Genomic DNA, 14,727 nt, shown 5'->3' on the forward strand with positions numbered 1-14,727 from the left:
AACAATTCGCCTCTTGCAGACCCGTTTAGTGGCAGTGCGTGGCTCGCACACCTTGCGTACCTCGCTAATGTGTTTGAACAACTAAACACATTAAATCGGTCTATGCAGGAGAACAACATTTTTGAACAGCATGACAAAATCGATGCTTTCAAAAAAAAGATCTCCGTGTGACTACTTTCCCGAGAAACAGAGGGATGACGACTGGATACGTGACCAGTTTGGAATCAACATAGAACGCTTCACGTTGTCAAACAACGAAGTGTCTGCTGGTGGAGCTGTCATGTGACCGCAAGCTGAAAAAGAAATTCATAAAGGTATGCCTCTCCCAGCTCTGGTGCAGCAGCTGATCCATGCGTATCCTTCCCTTGCCGAGCAGTAAAAGCCCTGCCACCCTTCAGCACTACCCGTCCAGGAATAGACTGGACATTGAGCATGACCTCAGACTGGCCTTGTCAACTGTAACTCCAGACTTCAAGATTCTTGCCAAGAGCAAGCAACATCCCCAGTTCTCCCATTAGAAATTCCTCCAGACTCAGGTCTATGTCAGTGAGGACTTGTGTGTGCCTTCCAACATCAACTTTGTGGTCAAAGCAGTAAAGGACACGGCTGGCTTTAATGAAGACAGAAACATCTACAAAATTCCATCCTTGGCTCTGAAGCTTGGTCATAATCTCAAGAGGATTGCAGATATTCTTGAATGTGAAGCAAAGATGTCAGAGTCCGACAATGAGACATTTCTTAAGAAGTCTGTGGGGCTGTATGAAAAGAAGTGGGATGTATGCGTGTCATCACGTGCCTCAAACTCTAACTGTGAGGGTGTCCCATGTGAGGGGGTCGACATGCGACTATGGCTTCCAGCTTCAGTCCACGATAAACACTGGCATTGAAGTATGTCTCCTTAGCTAGCTCCCCCCTGTTTAATTATTTATTGACACCTTTTTTTCCGATTTGGAACACTGCTTATCTCTTTCCTTTCACGGAAGATTTCATCTTGATAAGTACAGACAAGAATACCAAAGCAGACTTGAGGATGATCCAAAGAAGATCTGGTCAAAGCGGGCCAATTTGACTTTGAAGTGATCTTGATTAATCACAGAAGAGAGGGTGAGGTATCAAAGATGCCACTTGGTCCATTCATCCTAAGGGACACTTCAGAAGTTCATTCAGATTTGACACTAAGACTTTCAGAGTTGGAGCAAAAGCTGTGTCAGCATTTTCAGCGCGTTGAAATCAGAAGGAACCGTAAAGTTGTCCTAACCCTATACATGCTCTACTCAATGGAAGCCTTGTTTGCACATCGGCGGACCTGCGGTGTGCTCGATGAATATTTATTTTTCTTCTCCAGACCTGAAGCAGAGACTCTAAAGAGGGATCAGACGCCATCTGACAGATTTCAAGGGAACGTGGGGCCAAGCATCCTGAAACCCCGTCGCCCACCAAGTTGGGAAAGCATGTTTCCACACTGTCCATGATTCTAAACCCAAATCATTTTCGGTACAAATAGGACGAAAACCTCAATGCTCCACAAGGCTTCATCCGCCCATCCCTAGTCGAAAAAAGCCTTACTTTTTAAAACCCTTTTAAAATCAAACTTGGTCAAATTAATTAAGATAGGGTTAAGTGAAAAAATGTAAAGTATGACTATAAAGGAAACAAGGATTTGAAAGTGTTGTGAAGAGAGGCATTTTAAGATTAACAAAATGTGGTTGTCATTCATTCAGGGTCACCCTAGCGTCATAAAAAAAAAAAAGTATAGCCTAAAATCTACAGTCAATGAATACATGGACCTATTGAATAATACATACAGAAAGGCTAATAATAATAATACATAGTGAAGGCTTTCGCTTTTCAATGGCACTTCGAGCTGTATTATCCACGAGGCCCCAGGTGCCGTACGCGAAACCCCCACCCCTGCACATCTGTGTAGTCACGGTAAAGTCCCAGTCCAGGGTGGTGAGCTGGGACTTCACCGCGGATGTTCATCCAGAGCCACGGAAAATAATGCAGTAATCAATCAATCAATCAGTGATGGGAGGCCAGGGTTCCGCTCTGTTTATGGAGGGAGGCAGCCCTGCACAAGATGATCCTGGGGACAAGTGTCAGGGTGTCCCATATGAGCGGGTCGACATCCGACTATGGGTTCAGCTCCAGTCCAGAACACTGCCATTGAATTTTTTCCTCCTGTTTAATTATTCTTTGACACCTTTTTTCCGATTTTAGAGAGCAGTGGATGTGTAGTTGTAGTAATTTGACATTATGCCGTCTTTCATCAGGTGTTAATGGTGTGCTGTGGATGTGGAGGAAAGTCCAGGAGAACTGGAGCTGCTCCTGGAGAACAACAGGACCGTTCTAATCCAGGAGGAGCAATGGGAGCCGATCGCGGCAGTCATGCGAACGGCGCCAATGGAAATTAAAATGGCCTTAATAGGCAACAGAGTAGAGGCCGTCGAGGAGGAATTGGATAAAAAAAAATATATATATATATTAATTAATGTTAAATTGTGTTATATATTTAAATTAGTGTATTAATAATAATATAAAGTGTGTTCGTTTGCTGTGTTTTATTATATATATTTTGTCTCATCAGATTTAAAGTTTGTGTTTTTGTGTATAATAAATGTTTGTGAAAATTGTTGATTTCATTTAGAATACCCATTAGAAATGAATAAAGGCTATTAGATAGTTGTAGATGTTAATTGATAGAGCTTCGTATTTACTCTTTGCACATTTTAATATTAAAAATTATACAAGCTACACACTAATGATCTTCCTGAATCCGCGACCATCTAAGCAAGTGAATGAATGTAAGAGGGTGCAGAACACTCGGAACAATGACCAAAAGGGGTGGCGTTAACCAACCCGTAAGAGATGGCAATTTTGTTCCGGGTCAATGTGACCTGGTGCATGTTGAATCCTCGCCGCTCCCTCCGTTGAAAACGACAACGTTAACGTTGCTCTCTATCAGCAGCCGGTTGGCAACAAGTAGGAAAGACATGTGTGTCTTCTTTCATGCAATCTGATAAATAAATATATATTTGTACGTCCCGTTAAATGTCCCGTTTGTCACCGCAGAGTTTTCTGATGTTGACGCGTGTTTTTTTGTTTTCCGAATCCAGGCTGGATCTGCTATATGAATTCCAGCCTCCAGAGTCCCATCATGTTGGCAGACTCACCCGGGACTTCAGCCACCAGGAGACGGCGTGGAGTTCAGTGCCTTAGGTGGAACTGATCAGGTACAGCAGCCACACACGCATGTTGTTTGTTCCAGAGCGTCCTCTCCGTCCAGGCTCCGGAGTTCCAAGACGACCGCCAGAAAGGCAGTCGTCCACTTTGATTGTTGTTGCCCCATATCCAGACCTAAACCCGGACGACCCCACCGACAGCAGACAATGAGTCACGGGTCTCGGGGACTCAGTGATCAGCCTACATCCTTTTTACCGAAAGACGTCTTCCTGCCCTGGTGCCAAGCTGAAGTGGTTTGAGTTTAACCGGTTACTTTTGTGTGTTCTCAGATGTAAAGGCACTTTTTGTTGGTTTGGTTGGTCTGTTTTGGTAGCCAAGTTTCGTATTTCACAATGGTACCTTTTCCATGATGTTCTTATCTACGTTTCCAGACAAATCAGTTAATGAAGAGTTAAAGAAGTCAAAACAAACAATCCCTTGCCTATTCTTCAAGAAAGAGAAATTCAGAAAAGAAAGTCTCCAACTCTGCCCAAAAAGTCAGGGAGCGTATCCTCCGACAGTTTCTCAGAAGAGGATCGTGGGGTTGTTCCAGAGAAACTTTTGAAGGAGGCAAAAGAAATTCAAGGAAATGTCCCTGCAACTGCAGGCACATTGACATATGCGTCCACTTATCCGAGTGCTCATGACTTAATTTGCTATATTCTAGATGGCATAAGTACCGCTTACAACCCAGATTTGGTTTGAAATGATTTCCAAATATTGATGAAATCGTGCATGTGCACTGCTACCGGTCTTGTCGATAAATAGCCAGATAGCTTCACTTAATACATTTGATTAAATATTCATAATATTTCTTATAATGTAGTTACTCATGACATATTTCCTTCTGTAACAGGTTAGAGGATCAGAAGAACACGAGCAGCAGTTGAGGCTGAAAACCAAACACTCCATGCTCTCAATTATTCAGTTGCAGCAACAGCTGCTGAAGTTGAGCAGCACATCAACCCCAATTGGTACAACTAATTTCCCCCTGGGGATAAATAAAGTTAATATCTATCGAACACTTGATAATAAGGTTCAGTCATAATGTTTCGGCACCTGTGTTTACCTCTTGCTCTATGTAGTTTCAGAAACTGGATGCGAGACTGGAGAGGAACCATCTGTACCTCCTGTTGGAGACAAGGTACAATATTTGTACACATTTTTGTTTTTTTTACAATATACTATATGTATACTGTAGTGTCACGGGTTGTCCCTCGGGCAGGCTAGAGTGGGGCAGTGCTAAAAACAGGCATAATCAGACAGCATAAATAAAATAAAAATAAAAAAATAAAAAATAAAATAAAAGCATAAAGCGTCCCGGAGGAGAAAGTGGTTATTTAACCAAAACAAAACTCAACACTGCAAGTCCAGGTTACAAAGCCCTCCTCTTCGTTGTCCTTTTCTTCCAAGTAAGTGTTGGTTCACCTCCTGCTTGTCCAGCTCCTTGCTCTCTGCTCTGCCCTTTATTAAGCTTCCCAGCCCCGCCTTAAGCACCTGCAGCTGGCTGTGTGATGAGGCAGTCTGGGAGATGTAGTTTCAAGCCCGGCGGCCATTTTGTGGTGTGGGGATGTCCCCTTGTGATACCACAATACATTGCCAAAACTTAAACCATGAAACATATAGAATATAGAAGTAAATAAGACCTCTGCATCTGTATTCACTGGTTAATATAATAACTATCTTTCAAGGATTTCTTACAATCTAATGTTTTGATTGTTTTTTTTTTTTCCTTGGAAGGAGACATAGTTCTTAGGAAAGAGGCCTGGTTCCGAATTACCAGGAACAACCGTGACTCCTTATTTGTCAAAGAATTGGCCGCAGCAATCTGGGGCACTAAAATCCTGGGAGGGAAAAGCCTTACAGGGAAGGAGTGCCCCAAAACCACCCGCCAGCCTTCAAGTCCAAAGAAGCTGCAAACATTGAAAGGTAGGGCATTCTTGAAGTAGCTATATAGTTTTTCTCGGATACCACAGACACATTAATGTTTTTTTTTCAGTCTGCTTCAAGGAGTGGCTCTAGGAAGAAAACCTGAAGGAGACGGAGTTGCGGGCCAGATGGGCAAAGGCTCGATGTTATATAACTAAAAAAAATCATGAACATGAACTAAAAAAATCACTGCATTAAAGAGTGACTGAAATGTTTAATGTTTTCTAGTTTAATTGGTAAATTGATGCTGATTTAACAGTTCATTCTAAATAGTTATGTAAATAACATTCGGTTATTTCTCTTTTTTCAAAGTGTTAATATTGTTACCATGTTCTATATTATGCGTCTGTCCTATTTAATAAATGGAAATACTGTTTTGAAAACCTGACCAATCGACCTGACATTGTCAAATATACCTGCACCAAAACACAACATATGCAGGTGTTGCTGGCCACCAGTTTTGCTGGTCTTCTAGCAGGGAAATTAACTGACTATGTTTGATTCAGTCAGCAAGACAATTAAAAATACAGGCGATGTGTCTTTGCAGCTCCAGTCCTTGAATGGTGCCCCACTCGTTCACGTTGTGAAGAAACACTCTTCCAGCACAAAAGTTACGTGGCTTAGTAACTCTGCTTTCCCACTCCCAAATAATGACATACATGCAAACTTGTCGCTTTTCGGCTAAATTCGCCGTTTTGAAATATGACCTCCACGTGAATCGTGTAGATCCAAAGAGTTTTTGTTTGTGGGGGTGGGGTCAACTGGCCGGTCAATGTTACTGAGATTGGAGTGAGACAAGGAGAAAAAGTGATGTCGTGATCCTCGCAATAAAACATCTTTGATGTGAGGTGTCGAGTCTTGGCCAATCAGCGTTAAGATGTCTACAGCGTCTTCATTTCCCTCCAACTTTTCATCCTTTCACTCAAGTTGAAGTTACTGCCGATAACGGATCAGCAAACTTGGTCCGGACTTGCTCTGACGTCATGCACACGTGGTCAACGATACTCTCACGAGATCAAGCCGGCTGTCAATTTCAGAGTCAGTCGCCGTAGTTGCTCTCAAACGACTGCTTGGCCCAGTGCATGATGGGAAACGCCTGGCTCTCGCCACATCAGAGAGCTGATTGGCGCTTAGATCTGACAGCAAACACCACGTGTTGTAGAAAATCCTTATTTTATGTGTAGTTGTAATACTTAACCCTCGATTATTGACTATTCGTCTCATGTTTAATCTAAAAACACATCTTGTGTAGTTGATAATACAAAAGCGTATTTTCATAAGACATATCTAAACCAGTAGTAATGTATTTCACAGGCAGACATAAAAATACCAAAGGATGCAGCTACACAGACATATAATAAATCCAAACGTGATCTGTAAACTACAAGTAAACAAAAGTTCGGAACTAACAGGAAGTACCTTTTTCTGTGACTTCCTGTGTATACTTTGAAGGCAGCTGACAACTGTCCGACTTGATTGCAGTTTTTTGTCAACGCCTCCTGCTGCGGCCGCTGCTCTCTCTGGATTCCAGGCGAGGCGCAGCTCTAACGAACGAGCCTAATATAATACTTAACGTTGGATTGTTGTCTGTTAGTCTCATGTTTAATATAAAGACATATATTGTGTGGTTGATAATAATACCTCAACTTATATATATATATATATATATATATATATATATATATATATATATATATATATATATATATGTATCAAAACGAGCAGCAAAGTGTTTCACAGGCAGACATAAAAAGAATAAAGAAAGAAGACAATGCAGCTACCTGCACATTTCCACATAAATATAAATTTACAAACACATGAATAAATCCGAACGAGGTCTGTAAACTACAAGTAGCCTACAGATCGGATCTAACAGGAAGTCACTGTTTCTTTGACTTCCTGTTTATTCTTTAAAGGCTTTAACTGCTTTGCAGCCGAGACGCAGTTCATCTCCAACGAGCCCAAAGATTTATCAGCTGGCCGTCAGCTGGCTGCAGCTAGGGTCATGACCTTCATGACCTCACGCGAGGCTTCATCTCATCCTCCCCCTCATGCAGCTGCAGACTGTGGTGCAGGACATGTGAGAGTGAAGAAAAGGATGTCAAGGTAACGGTTTGTGTATATGTGCACTGAATATGTTTAGTAGTAGTCGATTCATAATGACCCCAGTGTGTGTGTGTGTGTGTGTGTGTGTGTGTGTGTGTGTGTGTGTGACAGAGTCAGAGATGCTGACAGTGATTAATGTGTATGTTTTGTGTGTGTCAGCAGTATTGAATGAATGAGGTACAGATCCCGAGCAGTAAAGATAAGTGCTGACTAAAATGCAGATAGCATTTTCCTCAACTAAACCAGATTACAGCCCAGCAAAGGTTTAGATAACACTGTGACACGCAGGCAGGAGTTATGAGTACTCTGTGAATTACTTTTGAGGACAAAAACCCAAATAAAAAAAACTTTAACTTTATTTTCCAGCTGGATATTTTCACCATCGTCACATAAATAAAACCAAAAAACATATACATAAAATACATACATATAAACCATAAAAACCAAAGTGTATAGGAACGTATACACAAAACAACATTAAAATACACAGCAGAATGGTTACAACTCTCTGGAATAATAAAAGCTCACATACAAACTACACACCTTTATTTATATACAAACACCCCAAATCCTTCCCATTCCATTCCATTCATGTAAACCAGGATTAGTAGTCAGGCAGATAGGTGTAACAATTGTGGGTTTATACGTACAAGCATGAAATTTTGCACAGTCATATATAATAGTCTAATGAATAATTCCAGATATGGAGCCACCGCGAAAACGTCCTATGGTAGCCATGGCGGCCGTTTTGACCCCAAATATGTTTTACCAGACGACACAAATGCTTCATTATGTTCTTATGAAATTACTCTAGATACACATATAGTGCCATCATTTCAATCACCAAATGATCACAACTTCAGGGCTTAAGTTTAATTTTTCAAAATGGGGGGATTCCCCCCTTAAGAGCTCCACATAGGGGGAATTTTTAAAGTTTAGGGGGGATACTACTTGGGATTTTTTTGCGGTCAAAACTGCCATTTTATAAAATGGCCGCCATGGCTACCATAGGACGTTTTCGTGGTGGCTCCATATCTGGAATTATTCATTAGACTATTATATATGACTGTGCCAAATTTCATGCTTGTACGTATAAACCCACAATTCTTATGTATGGATGCACCTATTTGCCTGACTAGGTTTAACACTCATCCAAACGATTTCCTGTTTTTTTGGAAATATAATTATGAGAAAAAAACAAGTTGCCTTATAGGTATAAAACAAAAAGGCTGATACCTACAGAATATAGGTGTTACTACAGAAATAAATACTTTGCAAATAGCCGCACCCACGAGCAGCCTCGCCAGGATGTTCACGTATCAGAGGACTCAAGATAGGCTTTAGGAACAAAAGCTGCAATAAAAAGGAAAAGGGCAGGAAGACGACCAGACGGGTGCAGCGCCGCTGGAGGTCAGGCAGAGCGACACCCATCTGGAGGCCTGGGTGAAGGCGTAACCTCTCTAAAAGCCGGCGTCAAGACTTAATAATAAGATTATTGGTTTGCGCCAGAAGGTCCGGCTCCAGCAGGAGGCAGGCTGCAGGAGCTCAGGACCGGACTCTGCCGACTGGAACTCAGCCAGAGCGACGAGGACGTCCGTCTTGCAAAACCACGCTGAGACACGACCCCGGGGGCCTGAGACCAGGGAGGAGCCGCAGGCTCATCTGCAGCCGGACCAGTGGAGCGCTGGACAGGAAGGGGGGCTTTCATGGGGTTTCCCCGACAGACATGGAGCTGGACAGCGGAGCCTCTGGGTCACTGGGGAGCAGAGGCTCTCAGTCGATGGGCGGTGGAGGGTTGGAGTCACAGGGCTTGAGGATAATTAGTTGGTTGCTGGCAGGTTCCAACCTGCCAGCAACCAACTAATTATCCTCAAGCCCTGTGACCCCAAGGCTGAGGGCGAGCCGCCTGAGGAGCAGACTGGAGGTTCGTAGGCTGGGAGGCCGGAGAGTATAAATCCAGGAGCCATGCAGGTCAGGACATCTCATGGTTTTGAGGATGCTTCCAGGTATACAAACATCAGCTTCTCTGTACCCTCCACCAGGAGCTCCTCTCCACAGGCAGGTTGACAGAAAACAAGCTTTAAGAACTAAATGGGGCACAAAAGGCAAACTGGGGAACATGAGCTTGGAACTTGGACATCAGCAAACAAAGGCAGACGAGCTGACACAAACTAAATACACAGGAAGATAATCAACTAATGACAAAAGACTGGAAGTAAAGTCACAGGAGGCAGAGAACTTTAAAAAGAAGAAACCAGGACACGAACTAAACTAATATTAATTAACAGGACAGTTCTCACAGACGCATCACATTTCATATTCCTTGCAGCTACAGTGAAGTTCAAGCTGCATGCAGAATTAATAATGAGGGGAAGAGTTGCAATACATTCTCTATAACGTGAACACAGTGAGAAAGACACGGGACGGCGTTCCTCTCTTGGCTCACTCTGCTTCCACTTCTGCTGATGACACACAACTGCCTTCCATCAAGCTCATCACCACGCAGTCAATCACCCGGCTCTTCAGCCGCTCATAACACCCACAATGCATCACTTGGGTCCAATCCCAACCTCCACCCTTTGGCTCTGACTTCGTGAGGGTTTGGTTCTGTCCCGCTGTCACAACGTGGAGTGTTTGAGTCTCTCAGACTTGTTGACCCTTTATGAACCCGTAAGTCAGCATTAGATGCCGACTTTGCCTAAGGGAATTACCCATAATTCATAGTAATGTGATGTTAAACACGCAGTTACCAATGGAAGCATTGAGATGTATAAAAAAAGGTAAACAAGGAAGTGCGTGGGCGTTTAGCCGATAAATTACATTTAACAACATTAAGGATTAAAGATGGAACATAAAAACACATGAAAACACATTATATATATATATATATATATATATATATATATATATATAATATTTGTACACAGATGTATTCATCAAACACTTTGTTTTGTTATTGAAATTGTTTTGACAAAAACGAGTAAATATATTATTTAAAATAACGTCTCATCTGGTGAGGAAAGAGCCTGAAGACGTTAAATCAGGGAATAAAAAGTATAAAATAAATTGTACACAATATTTTTTTTTGTTGCAGCAAAGAGCCGTCTCATTCACACAGTGAATCCCTAAAGCCTCTCACACTCAGTGAGTCCCTGAGGGTTCAGGGTTTGAGGGTTTAGGGCATTGGGACTGGGCCTTACCTCCGCCTGCCACGCCACAACCCAGCGCCCAGGCTCCCATCAGTCTGTCTGGATCCAGGTCAGCTGGTCAGCACATAATGAAACTCAGTGTTTGTGAGCATGTGGGTAAGTTTCATGGTTTGGCTGTTGGGTTTGGTTGGAATGATGAAACTCTGGGCTCAACAGGGAAGGAGGTAACTTTCAGGGAGGACCCAGCGTCCTTAGATGAAGCTATTACGTTGCTGTTAGGATTTCTTAACCGGTCACTCAGTGGTTTTTCCAGCCAGAACCTTCCAGAGCAGTTGTCCGTCCCTCCGGGTGGTGGTGGGTCCCATCTCAAGCATGCCACCCTGTGTTGGAGTCAAGCATCATTTCCCCTGCTGGCTTTATTGGACTGTCATGTTGCTCCGCAGGCTGCATAGCTGTTTAGTCCCTTCCTTCCCATCAGATGCTAATGCTCTGGATTGAAGGCGTTTGGCCCGAGTACCTCAGCAGACTAGATCTCTCTTGAAACCATTGAGAGCTACTTCGGTTTCACCTCATCTCTTTTTCCTCAACCCTGGATGAAGCTTCACAACCCTCATCTTGACTGGACCTCGTGGGGAATCCTTAGTAACTAGCTCTGGAAGAATGTTAACATAAATGTATTGTTTGGACTGACCATAAACATCCAGAGAGCAAACCCGCTGGTAGTTATTTTTGGGTGTTACTTTAGGTGTAAACTTCCTGACTGTTCCACTCTGAAGTCTTGACACATCCTCCCTCCCTACTGTCTGCCGGCCCTGCAGGATCCATCACGTCTCAGCAAAACATAGGACGCCACAGCTTCAAATGCAGACATAAATTATGTTGTTTTGCCTTAATAATCATTCATAATTCATCATAAATAATAGACGTAAGTGGTCAGATCATGGGAACCTACAGATTTCTCCTTGTTGCATTGAGAGTTGCTGGAAATAGGCCCAATGTGTTTTGACGGTAGCTGAAGTTGTACCTTTTAAAAATAAATATCCATTATCATTTAGTTGTATTTCTCATATTATTAGGATAGGCAAACTTTTAATAAATAAAAAGCAAGTTGTTAGATGTCTGTGAGTGCACTAAAGGCAGAGCTGTGTTCAGGGTTTACACTTCAGGAGCTTTTATGTCAAGAGAAACTGACTGATTTTCCAGATGTAATGTGTGGGTGGTTATCGCTGGTTATCGCAAAGTGCGGTATTAAAGATGATTCATCACAACAATCAAAACAATTCAGCCACAGCAGCAGAAAATGCAAAACATTTAAAACCCTGCAGAGCATTTGTCAAGCGTTTTCACCCCAAAACCTCCAGAACAACTTATCATGGCTACGATAAACCAAACAAAGTCCATTTATTACATTAAATAAGGAATAAACTTCAGCCTTTCAGTTCAGGAGACGATGTGTGAGTTGTGTGTAAATGATTTTAAGAATGTCCTGTTCAGTCAGGATCAATTCAGTTCAATCAGGAGAGAATTTAACAATTATGTATTACATGAGCAAAGTCTTTGACGATTAGACTCCATCCTCAACAAAGAAGAAAGAAAGCATCGACATCGCAGACCCGTCGCACTATGACCAGTTAAGCCCGGTTGACAGTCGTGGAATGAGAGTATGAATGGTTAGTTAGTCCTGATGGGCAGGTAGCCCCTCCCATCAGTGTGTGAATGGGTGAATGATTCAATTCAATTCAGTTTATTTTATATAGCCCAACATCACGAATACAAGTTTGCCTCGGAGGGCTTTACAATCTGTCCACATGACATCCCTGTCCCGGGACCTCACATCGGATCAGGAAAAACTCCCCCGATAAAGATAGTAAAAACCCTTTCACAGGGAAAAAAAGGAGGAGGGAGGAGCGAAAAGAGGAAGAGAAGGAGAGGAGGAGCTCAGTGTATCCTAAAATGTCTCCCAGCAGTCTAGGCCTATAGCAGCATATCTAGGGGCTGGACCAGGGCAAACCTGAGCCAGCCCTAACTATAAGCCTGAAACAGCCCTAACTATAAGCGCCATCAAAGAGGAAAGTATTAAGTCTACTCTTAAATGAGGTGACTGTCTGCCCCCCGAACTGAAAGTGGAAGCTGATTCCACAGAAGAGGAGCCCGATAGCTGAAAGCTCTAGCCCCCAACCTACTTTTTAACACTCTGGGAACGACAAGTAACCCTGCATTCAGTGAGCGTAATGCTCTCGTGGGGTAATATGGCACTATAAGGTCCTTAAGATATGATGGTGCATCACCAGTTAAGGCTTTGTAGGTAAGGAGAAGGATTTTAAATATGATTCTCGATCTTACAGGAAGCCAGTGGAGAGCAGCTAGTACAGGAGTAATGTGATCTGCATCCTTGTTAGTACACAAGCTGCAGCATTCTGGATCAACTGGAGAGATCCAAGGGATTTACCGGAGCAGCCTGATAATACGGAGTAACTGTAATCCAGTCTTGAGGTAACAAATGCGTGGATCAATGCTTCTGCATCGCGTTGAGACAGGATGTGCCGGATCTTTGAGATGTTCCGTAGGTGAAAAAAGGCAGTCCTTGAGATCTGTTTCACGTGAGAGCCAAAGGACAGGTCCTGGTCAAAAATAACTCCGAGATTCCTTACGGTGGTGGTAGATGCCAGAGCGATGCCATCCAGAGAAACCATATCATCAGATACTTGATTTCTGAGGTGTTCTGGTCCGAGTAAAATAACTTCAGTCTTGTCCGAGTTCAGCAGCAGGAAGTTGCAGGTCATCCAGGTTTTGATGTCTTTAAGACAAGCTTGAAGTTTGGCGACCTGGTGGGTTTCATCTGGCTTGATCGACAGATATAGTTGAGTATCATCGGCATAACAGTGAAAGTTTATGGAGTGTTTTCTGATAATATTGCCTAAAGGAAGCAGAATGATGAAGTGTTAAAACCTTTTCTGTAATGGCGAACATTGCGAATGGTTTGCAATCAACTAAATACTGAATATCTCCTGAACCCCAAGGTCTATTTGAATAATAAAAAAAGCTATAATATACAGAAAACCCTTGTGAATATAGATAATACGTTCATATATGTGTTTGTGGAATATTAGTTAGTATGATAGTACACAGAAAAGGGAAAATCTTGCATATCTTGGCGAATGATTTGGAGTTATTGGTGGATGTTATTGGTGGATTCAGTCGCTCTAAGGATTTCCAAACTGTATGTAATCCTGTGTAGCTTCATGCTATCGGTATGAAATGGCATCTTTTCACAACTCTGGGTACTTTCCCAAGTCTCTCTTGAGTTCCTTCGAGTCATACTTGTGGTTTATGTTCATATTTACTGTGGAATAGTGTCATAAACATGAAACATGGACTTATTTTTTGCTGTATCACACCAGAGGCCCTATTTGGACTGGTTGGGTTTGGAAGATCCCCGAAGAGGTTTGAAGAAGGGCTCTTGGGTTCAGAAGGGAGCTTTGAGTGGTTGGAATACTAGAACAGCGCTGTACATGTACAAACCATTTACCATTTCATACATATACTATATCAAACAGCCAGGATTAAACATTTGTTTAAATAGCATAGATGTAAGAAATGAGCTAAGTTGTATGATCAAAAAGTGTGGATACAAAAACACACATTTGCTCCCACAAATCTAAAGGTGGGGTGCAGCTAAAGTCTACAGGTGGGGTGCAGCTAAAGTCTACAGGTGGGGTGCAGCTAAAGTCTAAAGGTGGGGTGCAGCTAAAGTCTAAAAGTGGGGCTGCTGCTGCTCCAGCGTTTGCATGAGCGTCCGTGTTAAATGGATTCTAATGGTTTAAACACGTGACCAAACTAAAGCAGAGCACATTTAGAGTTAACAGGCTTAGTGTGAGCCCCGGCACAACCCATCCATCTGCATTATTACTACAGCTGTTTAAAGGATTCAGCTTGTTCCATTAGAGACATTCACAAGAATAATGAACTTGTGGGAGTGAAACTTTTTCTGCCTGTATAGTGTAATCCATCTTTCTTCCCATTTGTAATACTTCCTCATCTTTTTTTTTCTCCAGCCAGTTGGTTTGATAAACAGCCTCTTCTGCAAACGCTGAGGAGAGGGAGGGAAGCGATGAAGAGGCGGAGCCAACGCACACACACACACACACACACACACACACACACACACACACACACACACACACACACACACACATGCACGGACTGGATAAGAGAGAGTCCTCATCTTTTAAACAAGAACATGTCTGAAGGCACATATTTCATTAAGTCCTTATTATGAGGCTCTGTTGTCGGCCCTGCAACCTGCTGTGATCTGTAAACC

This window comes from Taurulus bubalis (genome assembly GCF_910589615.1).
Source record: "Taurulus bubalis genome assembly, chromosome: 13".
Taxonomy (NCBI): Eukaryota; Metazoa; Chordata; class Actinopteri; order Perciformes; family Cottidae; genus Taurulus; species Taurulus bubalis.